The sequence below is a fragment of the Mus pahari genome, chromosome 1 (assembly GCF_900095145.1).
Source record: "Mus pahari chromosome 1, PAHARI_EIJ_v1.1, whole genome shotgun sequence".
In the NCBI taxonomy this organism is placed as follows: domain Eukaryota; kingdom Metazoa; phylum Chordata; class Mammalia; order Rodentia; family Muridae; genus Mus; species Mus pahari.
In genome coordinates, this window is record NC_034590.1 from 147,160,137 (window position 1) to 147,171,926 (window position 11,790).

Below are 11,790 nucleotides of genomic sequence, written 5' to 3' on the forward strand. Positions count from 1 at the left end.
TCCTATACTCCATGGTCTACTGTTCCCTCCTAACACCATGGTATTCTTTAGATAAGAACTCGTCTCCTGGGACTAGTAAAATATATTATTTCTAAGGGATTTAAATTTTTACTTCAGTATTATGGGGAAACTGGAACATTTTATGAATATAAAAGTGCATAAAATTGTTGAATTTATCTTATTTCTGGGGGAAGATAAACATACCCTGTGTCCAAACAAATAAATAGCTTCATAGAACTTCCCTAGAGAAGATGATGAGGTTGTAATTGTAAGAACAAATCTTCTGAGACACAAAATCTAAGTATTGATCATAACATTTTTTCTTCATGATACTTACATAATGTCTAAAATGTCCCTTTCTAAACAAGTAAGCAATGTGCTACCATGTTGTATTAGTTTCCTTTTGCTACTGTAACAGATAGAAATTTTGTGTTTTAACACTGATAGTACTGATCTAGAGATCAGAAGTCTCAACCTCGGGTGTTTTATTTTTATGGATGTAGATCTTTTATTGTTGGTAGGATGCTGGAAAGAAAAACCTACTCATGCATGTCATCCTTGCCTAGGGTCCATGCTAATCTTCTCTGAATTGTCCCAGTTTTAGTATACATGCTGCTGAAGTGCAAACAAGTAAGTAAATATCAGATTATGTAAGGCAAGAATGTATTCTGGAAGTTGTTCTATGCAGAAGATAAAGGGTATATAGGCATATGAATTTATACATATTAATCCAAGTTGGGACTTAGATCAAAGAAACTTAAGGATCTAAGTCCCAACTCTAACAGTCATGCAAATGGCAGGTCAGCTAGTGTGAGTTTGGAATCCTTGACTTGGGAGACAGGCAGATCCCAGGGCCTTGCTGGTCAGCCAGCCTAACTGAACTAGCAAGCTGCAGACTCAGAGACCCTGAGTAAGTTGAAAAATGAGTTGAAAAATCAGTGGTAGAAAAGCTTCACACACACACACACACACGAACACATACACATATGTACATACATCCACACATATGTATACACAAAGACAAGAAGAAGCAAATAAGGCAGAGAGTAAAAATTATCTCTAACAGGACTAAGTTTGATAACATAAAGTTTACACTTTTCTACATAATTCTGTGTTTTAAAAAAAACATGATCATATCATGCTTTATAGGCTTGCTCATGAAAACTGGAAGATATTTTCGAAGTTATCTTAATCCTTGTATTTTTCTATCAAGGAAATGTGGTTCAGAAGGAACAACATATTACATAAGCAGCCAAGTGCTGGTCTGTTGAGGCTGGAGTTAGAAGCCAAGTCTCTGGCATTGGCCTAAGCTTACACCTTTATAATAATGACACTCTGAGACCATGTTATATGCTAGCCATGTCACATGCATTGAGCCCTTTATATTTCCCAAGCCCACCAGAAGCCAGATTTTATCAGCAACCCTATTTTGTAAGCAAGGGAAGCACAGTGCAGTTAAAATATCCTCAGTAATGCTGAATGCTGAGCAGCTGGTTAGGCTGAGTTTAGAAGTCATGCCGCTACTCTACGTGGAAACGCCCACACAAGTACAAGAGCTGCCCACACCTGGACCTGCAGCCTCCTTAAAACCGTTGGTAACAAATCATTCCATATCCTATCTCTGCAATTCTTATACTAGGATTCGCTCTTGCAGGATACGCAGTTTCCACTGCTTGACTGTTGACTCTGTAGTTTTATCTAGACCTAAAAAACAAACCTATTCACCAGTAGGAATCAATACTTCAATTGGAATGGAGAACATGACAGTAATGCACCTGCAGCACCTGCAGCAGCTTTGCGTCACTCACTGCATCTTCCATAGTAATTTAGGTCTTTAAAAATCTCAACATCATTGTCTCAGTAATACTGATTTTTTTCCCAGCAGTTATGATGACTAGCAAATCCATGTCACCAGATAAACCTTTGCAAGGTATACAATCGACATGCCAGTGTAAAGGGGGAAACCCAGAGTTGTTCAGGTTGATCTTAAATAACAAGATTTTTTTCCAGAAGAAAAAAAAAAGAGAGAAGAAAAGTTCTGAAGCTAAAGCACATCTGCCAGTATCCTTCTATGTTTCTGTCTCCTGAGTCGTGTCGTCAGAACAGGAAGAGCACTTCAGAGACAGACATTTTGTTGTCATTTGCTTTCATTCTTTCAATAGTATTGTGAGGGAACAGCTACTGTCCAGATGTCCCACATTATTAAAGGAAGGGGGGAGTGCAGAGGGTGGTTTCGGAGTTATAGTATATGGCATATTTGAGATCAGGTGACTGTGACATACAGGCTCATTCTACCCTTACAAGGTAAACATGAGGGCAGAGAAACTGCCCACCCCTTCAAACTAGACACTGTCCTGTGCACTTTTAATAGCATCTCTGTAAGTCCCACTACCCCCATTTCAACTTTGAAAGCAGCAACAACAACAAAACAAACACAAACATAGTTTAGCTTCAAAAAGCTTGACACAGCATGCAGGTAGGGAGGAAGAGAGAGAAACCATGAGTAATGTAATTAAAAAATTAAAGGTAATGTGCTAAAAACATCTTTAATCTCAAGGTCATTTACAAAAGATCATTTTTAAATTTTGAGTAGTTCTCAGGAAATGTATTGTGATCATATTCACCCTCCCTCCCTACCTCTTCCAGGACCCACCCTCCTTCCTACCCACCAAACCTTCTGTTCTCTTTTTGTTCTCCCTCATCAGGGCCAATTCGTGCTGCCCAAATGCTCTAATGTGTGTGGCTTTCCATTTGAGCATAGTTCAAAAGGTTAGTTTAATGAATCATTTCAGTTTGCCAGCATCCTTTTGTGAGGTCCTCAGAAACAGAAATTCATCTGTGGTGACCATGACAACAAACGTTCTTTCATCTAGGCCTTCCCCACCATACTGTGTTCAGTACACGACAACAGAGAAAGTAGAAGGGAGACAGGATCTCTATGCTCTATAAGGCACTCTTTTGGGATAAATTTGCTTTGTATTCTTAATTACATATATTAATTGACTATCATAGACTTTCTAAGCTAGCCATTGTTAAAGATTACCATACTCAGTCCTCTAAAATCCTTAGAGAGCAAGCCTAAGGACCAGAGTTTAGATCAACAGCACTCAGATTAAGAAGAAATATTGGTTGGCCCTTGAGACACATTCCTCGAGTCACAATGTTGGAGAACAGAGAAACAAAGAACTCTGGAGTTGGCTGACCAGCTAATCTTGCCAAATCAATAAATTCTGTGTTCAGTGAGAGACTGCCTCAGAAAAGAAGGTAGAAAGTGGGTTATCAAAGAAAACATCCCACTTCAACCTCCAGCCTCCCTATGCACACTCACTGAAGGAGAAAATTATCCTTCTTTTTTACTGTTTAAGAATGCTATGCATACATATAATATAAGCATATAGAGTTGGATTTGACTCAATCCTATTACCTCTCCTACAGTTCCTCCTCCACTACCCACCCCACCCCCCAGAGCTTTTTCCTCATAACTTCATGGGCTATTAAAACCCACAGAGTCCACTGCATCCTTACATGCCTAGATTTAGGATCATCTCCTGGAGCATGGGTTAGCCTGTCATACCTTTAATCCTTGTAAAAACTGAATTGCCCTAGAGAGATGGCTCAGTGGTTAAGAACATTCACTGTTCTTCCGAAGGTCCTGAGTTCGAACTCCAGCAACCACATGGTGGCTCAGAACCATCCGTAATGAGATCTGGTGCCCTCTTCTGGGGTATCTGAAGACACTACAGTGTACTTTCATATAAGAGATAAATAAATCTTTAAAATAAAAAAAAAAGCTAGGCAGTGGTGGTACATGCCTTTAATCCCAGCACTTGGGAAGCAGAGGCAGGCAGATTTCTGAGTTCGAGGCCAGCCTGTTCTAAGAAGTGAGTTCCAGGACAACAGCCAGGGCTATACAGAGATACTCTGTCTCGGAAAACAAAAAACAAAACACACACACACACACACACACACACACACAAAAGAACTGAATTGCCCCCCTCTAGTGCTTATCAATCGACAACAGCTTTGGGGAACCACTTTTAAAGAATGAGCTACTGAAACATATTTTCCAATAATTCTATTATTGAAAATGTCTATTTCCATGTCTAAAGATGAAAGATTAATTTAATCGTTCAAATTAAGCTTACAAATGACCCTAGCATAAGGTCAGTAAGAACCACAGGTGACAAGGGTATACATTTGGATTGGTGGTGTAGTTCAGTAGTAGACCACATCTTTAGTGTGTGAAAGTCCTGGGTTTGAATGTTAGCACCACACATACACAAAAGAATCCACTTGATTCCCTGTGTACATATGATCACACACACACACACACACACACACACACACACACACACACACATACACGAACAAGGATAGTCAATGAAAAGACAGGTGTTTTCAATTTTTTCTCAATATGTATTTTCTATTGCTTTCCACACTTATATTTTGTAATAAGCAATGCTTTTTATTGTTTTCTAGTATGTGTATAAGTAATTAAAAAGTACAGAGACAAGAAAAAAAGGCAATAAATGAAGTATTTCACAAAAAAGAAGAGGAGGAGTAGTGCGAGGGGAAATTTTTTTTCCAGGAGGGGAAATCAAAACCAATTGCTTAAAGCAGCAAAAGAGGAAGGACAAGAAGAGTTGAACTACATCAGAGTAAAGTGATGAACACTTCATAGACTACTAAATCAAGGCAGAATTAGATGATGAGGGAGAAAGTAAAACTTAGGAATCACTTTGCTTCTTTGAGGCACCACAGTCTGAGCAAAAAGACAGAACTGGGCTGTAATGAGGACTTTGAAGTCTGAAATAATTGAGAAGAATATGAAAAAACTGCCAGTCACACCTTCTGGGGGTTGGCCTCCATAATGACACTGTCACCACTTGAAGGAAGAATTCTATTACCTGCCCCAGGAATCTACAATACCCTGAACTACCTTGTAACATCGTGATTTATTGTAATTAATTACTATTCAGTAAGAAGGTCAAACCTTTCCACACAAGCATTATAGTCTGTTCACCGTTGATACCAGAGAGACCACTGGAGCACAGAATCCTCAATAAATGTATGTTTTATTAATCACTTAACTACAAATTAAGGTAATAAGAAAGCTTGCAAATTAGATTATTGATTCATACAACTTTAACTTGTTAATTGTGCCTTGGAAAAACTTTGACAGGTCAAGGGGTGGCAATAAAATAGGCAAGAGAACTCCAGCCAGATGGATCCCTGGTGGGAAACAGGGAGTCATTCGGCACTGGTGAAAGTGACTGGCAATTTCATAAAAGAAACATTAAGAATCATGGAAGATTTAAAAACCACAAAAGACAGAAATCAAACAGTTGCCTGACTTTCACAAGAGGAAATTATTCCGTCTATCATCCACTGATATTTTGTTGGTGATCTCAAGCTAGAGTCTAAACTGAATAAACAAAAGGTCCCTGTGAGTACTTCAGAAAGTATGTCCTGATCAATATGAACCATCCTATGTTTGTCTAGAAATATTCTTGCCTAGCCATCAAGGCTTTCTTCATGGCTCCCATCAAAAGACAGGCTAGACAGTGCCTAGAAACCCGATTTCTGGATGGTTTATTTCGCACATAAGAAAAACTTGATTAAAATGGATTAAGCAAATTACCTATAAATACTATTAGTGAAATCACTTCCTGGTGGCACTTTGTATATTTTCTTTCTTATATTAATTCATGTTCTATCTTAGGGTGTGTATTTCTTCTTACCTACAGTTCTACCAACTCTTTTTGAATAAAGTGTCCAGGTGTCCCATATTTAATAATAGGGCATGAGGATGTTTTTTAATGTGGTCAACTGGGACAATGGGAAAGAAACTTTTACTCATTGATTGTGCCTTGGAGAAACTTTGACAGGTCAAGGAGTCAAGCAGGTAGGAGAACTCCAGCCAGGTGGCTCCCTGGTGGGAAGAGGGCAGTCATTAGGCCCTGGTGAAAAGTGACTGGCAATTGCATCCACAGAACAAACAACTCATCCATCACAGGTCCCAAACCCAGTTGCAGGGTTTGGCAAGACAGCAAATCTCCCCTTGGGGTACAGGTCAGCAGTGGAGAAATTCTATATTTCTAGAATTCTATCTCTCCATGACTCAGGGTGCTGTGTCTAGGCACCCGCTTAAAAACACACTATTAATTAAAACTTAGCCCCCCTGACATCATAAGCATCTCCCCCGGTTTCCCATTATCCACCAAAGAACTTAGACAAGGCACATAAGGTGCAGCATTAATGACAGCTAATTACCGACTGAGACATTGCATTCTTCTGGGATAAAAGTTGACCTCAGTCAATGAGACCATTGCAAAACTGAATTTGCTCACAAGAGAAAGTGTACAAAGGCAGAGACCACTGAAACAATTAAATACACATATTTCTAAATCCTATGGAAGAGTTTATCTGTGGAACTTGTTTTGGGTTGTTTTGTATTGTCTTTTTGTCCAAGTAAATGGTAGTTCCATTTTTATCAACTTTGGCAGAAGGGGCAATGGTGTAGCAGGTTAGAAAATTCTCTTCTAAATAATAATTTCATAAAGCTTAGTAACCAGGTTTAGATAGTTTTCAACCAGTAACCTACTAAGCAGTTGAAGATATCATACATCCTCCTAGGGACAGATGTGATTCAGGTGCTATTTTTGGGTTGGTTTTGCATACCATGCTGTTGATTAAAGGGAGGATGTCCAGTCATAGCCTCCTTGAAGTTTGCCAAAATCTAACTAGGTACCTAACACCAAGAGCTTGCAAACAGGAATGAATCACTAGGTAAGAAGCCTGAAAACAGCATTCTGCAGTCCAGTATGAAGAGACAGCCATAGGTGGCAGTGGTGGAGAGTCTGAGAACTGAATACTGACAACATTAAAAGTGCCTAGGAGATGTTTAGCTCAAGCAATGACACCCAAAAGAAGACAGCCCTTCTTCTGGAGCTAAGATCTGACCTCATCACCTGAAGTAACTTTGTAGTTTGGTAGAATAAACCTAAGGGCTGTAGGTAAATTAACCTCTGGAGGTAAATGTCTTCCATAAGGTTTACTGCTGTAGAGACAGACCTCTGATTCTGCACTGGACTATTTGGCATCCATAGCAATAGCTATCCATCTGATGTATTAATCCATAGTAAGTGTTGAAAAGTTGGAGACAGGATGACCTGGACGGGATGATCTCAGTGGTTGCATCATCCTTGCCAAAGCACTAAGGGGACATCAGACACCAATATAGTGCAAGGGAAGCACTAGTACACACAAGAAATACTGTAGTTGGTAAGTTCAAAACTCCCTGACCTTTTCCCTTCTACACTACAGAGTCTAAATTAAGATGACCCAGAGATTGGATAAAATTAAAAAACGTCTGCACAACAAAGTAAATATCTGCAAATTAAAGAGATGGCCTCAAGATTGGGAAAAAATAATTCCAGCTGTACATCTGACAAAAGATTAATAACTAGATGCTTAAAATAAAATTTTAAAGTTAAATATCAAAGAATTAAACCAATAAATGAGCAAATAGAAAAGCTGTGGAACAAGAAGAGGTAATAAAACCCCAAATGAATAGATGGCCACACCCCAAATGAATAGATGATGGCAAAACCACAGGGCTGGAGTAATAAGATAGAAACAAGCAAACAAATGAAAAGCAATACAAAAAAAAAAATCAATTAAACAAAAAGTTTGTTCTCTGAGAAAATCAAAAATATTGACAATCCCTTAGCCAAGTTAAGCAAACTACAGAGAAAGAATACACAAATTAACAAAATTAGGAAAGGGAGCATAGCAACAGGCGCTGAGAAAATCCAGAGAATCGTAAGAACATAATTTAAAAAATGCCTAATTGGGAAATCTATAAGAAATGGATAATTTTCTTGATAGATACTACTTACCAAATTTTAATCAAGGTCAGATAAGTAGTTTAAACAGACCTATATCCCCTAGTGAGATAGACGCAATCATTAAAAGTCTCCCAACCAAAAAAATAAAAGGGCAGGCTATATGGTTTTAGTGCAGAATTCTACCAGAATTTCAAAACACAGTTAACTCCAATACTTATCAAATTATTTCACAAAATGGAAACAGAAGGAAAAAGCCACCATTACTCTGATACCTAAACCATATTAAAAATCCAGAAAAGAGAATTGCAGACCAACTTTCCTTATAAATATATATGCAAAAATACTCAACAAAACACTTGAAAACCGAGTCCAAAAACACATCAACAAAATTTTCCACATGATCAAACGTGATCCCAGAGATACACGCATGGCCCAACTCGTGTAAATAGATAAATGTAAACCAACCATATAAATAGACTGAAAGACCTCATTAGATGGAGCAAAGACCTTTCATAAAATCTAGCACCCTTCATGATAAAAGTCCTGGAGAGATTAGAGATCCAAGGGACATCCATAAACATAATAAAGGTTGTTTATATCAAGCCTAATGCCGACATCAAATTAAGTGGAGAGAAACTCAAAGCAATTCCACTAAAATCATGAATAATATAAGGTGTTTACTCTCTCCATGCCTATTGAATATAGTACTTGAAATCTTAGCTACAGCAATAAGACCACTGAAATAGACCAAGGGGAAAAATTGGAAACAAAAAAGTCAAAATACCATTATTTGCAAATGATATGATAATATAAATAAGTGACCCTTAAAAAGCCCACCCGGAAACTCTTACAGCTGATAAACACTTTCAAAAGTTTTAAAGTAGCAGGATACAAAATTAACACACAAAACTCAGTAGCCTTCCTATATATAATGGACCAGTGGAGTGAGAAAAAAATTATAGAAACAACACCTTTCACAATAGCCTCAAAAAAAAGAAAGGTATCTATGATAACACTTACCAAGCAAGTGAAAGATTGCTATGGTAAAAACTTTAAGACAGCTAAGGAAAGAAATTGATATCAGAAAATGGCCTCCACTTGGGGTTCTTTAATGGATTATTGAATATAGAAACATTTGTGTCCATGAACTTATACACATTTTTTATACTTTTTCTCTGGTTCGTTTTCTCTTTTTCTTGTTTTGTTGTTTGGTCATACTCTGATTTTTTTTTTTGTTTTTTATTTCTCATATTTATTTTATTCCTTCAATACCTGTATGTTTTCTTTAAAAAAAACAAAAAACAAAAACAACAACAACAACAACAACAACAAAAAAAAAAAAACGGTTTTATTGGTTCTTTGTGAATTTCACATCAAGCACCCTAATCCCATTCAGCTTCCTCATCCCTCATACCCGCCCTTTATACTTGCAGTCCTTACCACCATCACCTCCCAGAGGGGGAAAAATCATTGTGGGAGCTGTAGTATGTCACCGTGTAGGACACTTCTTTGCTTGCAAATGTTCACTGCAATGACTTGTTAGTCTGGTACCAGGCCCCTGGCTGCTGCTACTCTATCAGTACTGGAACCTCACTGTGGCTCCTCTTGGATATCCTGCTATTAACCTGTGTTGTAGAGATCCCGTAGTTTTGGATCTGTAGAATTGTCTCCCTTCGTGTACTCTAGCAGTTCATCAATGGAGTAGATGTTAGGGTGGGCCGATTCAAAGCCCTGGATCTGGGCCTGAGAGGTATTTGAGCAGGTCAGCCTACAGGCTCCCCAAGCTAGCACTCTCAGGGCCAGCTTATCAGCAAACCTGTAACCAGGACCAGCTCTACCCTGCTGCCCAGGCAAGGTACAAGGCCCAGTCTCCTGAATTTTGCAACCTGTGAGGGACATGACAAGTTCTCCCACTCTCACAACCCTGGGGCCAGTTCTCTCACCTGCCTTAGATGGCAAGAAATGAAGAAGGGAAGGAAGACATCTCTCCCTTATCTGAGCCACCAACCAACAAACAAGAACCAGGGCCACCTCACCACAGCCTGCACATCAAGGACCAGTTCTACTGTGCTGCCCATTCTCCAGAGCGTTGCAGCTGGTGAGGGGTAAGGACAGCTATTCTACTGTCATGACACCAGGACCAGGTCTTCCACCTGCCACAGGTGGTGAGGGGAGAAGGGGAAGGAGGGTATCCCTCCCTCATTCACACCACCTTGCAAGATATGAGTGGTAGGGCCAGCTCTCCCATGTATATATCCTAGAGGCCAACTCACCCCAAAATTCTGCAATGTGTGGCCTACTCTTCTCAGCACTGCAGCTGGCTAAGGATGGGGTCAATTCTGCTGCTTTTATTCCCCCAGGGATGTCTCTTCACAATGTCCAGGTGAGGTCTGGGGCCAGCTCTGCCCAGCCCTCAGACATCAACATGTTCCTGGGCTGCAGCCTAATCTAGAGATGGAGATGTCTGCCGTGCCTTTGGTGGTAACAGGCCCCTGCTACTTCAGGGCCATGGACTCAGACATGGCCCCTGGTGGCAGCAAAGTCCAAGACCTTACCATGGCCCCATGTGGCATCACCAGCTACTCACATCAGCTGTTCCTCACTACCTTTGAGTCTCCAGTTCTGCCTCTCTTCATGGTGCCCATATCCTTCTGCTTCTCGATCTTTTCCATTTCTCTATCACTTACTTGCTCCTCTTTGTGGCCCTGGGCTTTCTACGTGTCTTAGATCATCTCAGGATTGGTCTCTCAGGATTGGTCTCAGGAGTGCTATGCTATATCCATGCATTATGGCACTGAGCAGGAGTCATTGTAGTCATGGTCTGGTGCCCTAAGACCTAAGCTGTACCAGAACCAGACTGGTGGCCATCTCAGGCTAGCTTCTTGTCTGGTCCCCATGGTGCCTGTCTAGTGGTTGCCTGATCTGCCCAAGTGGCTCCTTTCAAAGGTCGTCTGTCTCAGACTCACTCCTGCCCTGGGGATGAAGTCCCAAGTGGGGTTCTAGTCTCTGGCTTGCTTCCCACCTGGGAGTCAGTCCAGAAACATTCTTTTCTGGGAATGTTAGGCTACTAATCATTCAAATGTTCATAGGTCAGAACACTGAGTGTAGACATAGCGTCTCTCCTCTCTGCCACCTACTGATGTACATGTGACACACAGCAAAACACCTGAAATGCCTCTAAGGACAGGCACCTCTCTGTTTTGTAAGGAGAGACATAAATGGTATGTATCTGAAAGGGACGGGAGGTGGGAAAAAACCTGGAAGAGTAGGTGAAGCAAAAGCCTTAGAATATGCTGCAATGAAAAAATTGCTCTCGATAAAAGAACAAGTGTAAATGGGAAAATAAATTATAGGCAGGTTCCCAACAATAGATACAAATGTCCAATAAACATTTAAAAAATATTCAAAATATTTGACCACAAGAAAATAGAAAGTAAACATACCTTGAGATTCCATTTCATCATAGTCAGAACAGTCGTCATCAAGAAAGCAAGCCACCAGTGTTGGTGAGTATGTGGGGAAGAGGAACCCTTATAGACTGCAAACTGGTAGCAATGAAAACTGCAAGAGCCACTATGGAAGTCAGTTAGGAGCTTCCTTAAAAATATAAAAAGAGAATTCGCAGTTGATTAGTCCATTTAGAAAGGTAAATGCAGCTGGGCAGTGGTGGCGTACACTTTTAATCCCAGCACTTGGGAGGCAGATGCAGGCAGATTTCTGAGTTCGAAGCCAGCCTGGTCTACAGAGTGAGTTCCAGGACAGTTAGGACTACACAGAGAAACCTTGTCTTGAAAATCCAAATAAATAAAATAAAATAAAGGAAATGCCATCTTCTCTCTGATATATTGACCTATATGGAAATCTAAATATGCATGAATATGTTATTTTGTGTGACATAAAAGTAACAGGAAACTCTAAGAGGGAAGAGTGGACCTAGAAG

The 11,790-nt window shown here is 39.9% G+C and overlaps 1 non-coding gene and 1 pseudogene across 1 annotated transcript; both read right to left on the minus strand.

Moving 5' to 3' along the window:
• Window positions 1-530: 530 nt before the first annotated feature.
• On the minus strand, window positions 531-626 carry LOC115062776 (annotated as a pseudogene).
• Window positions 627-10,905: 10,279 nt separating this feature from the next.
• On the minus strand, window positions 10,906-11,038 carry LOC115062932. Its single transcript, XR_003842838.1, has one exon. It is a non-coding gene; the product is annotated as a small nucleolar RNA SNORA17 (small nucleolar RNA).
• Window positions 11,039-11,790: the final 752 nt, after the last annotated feature.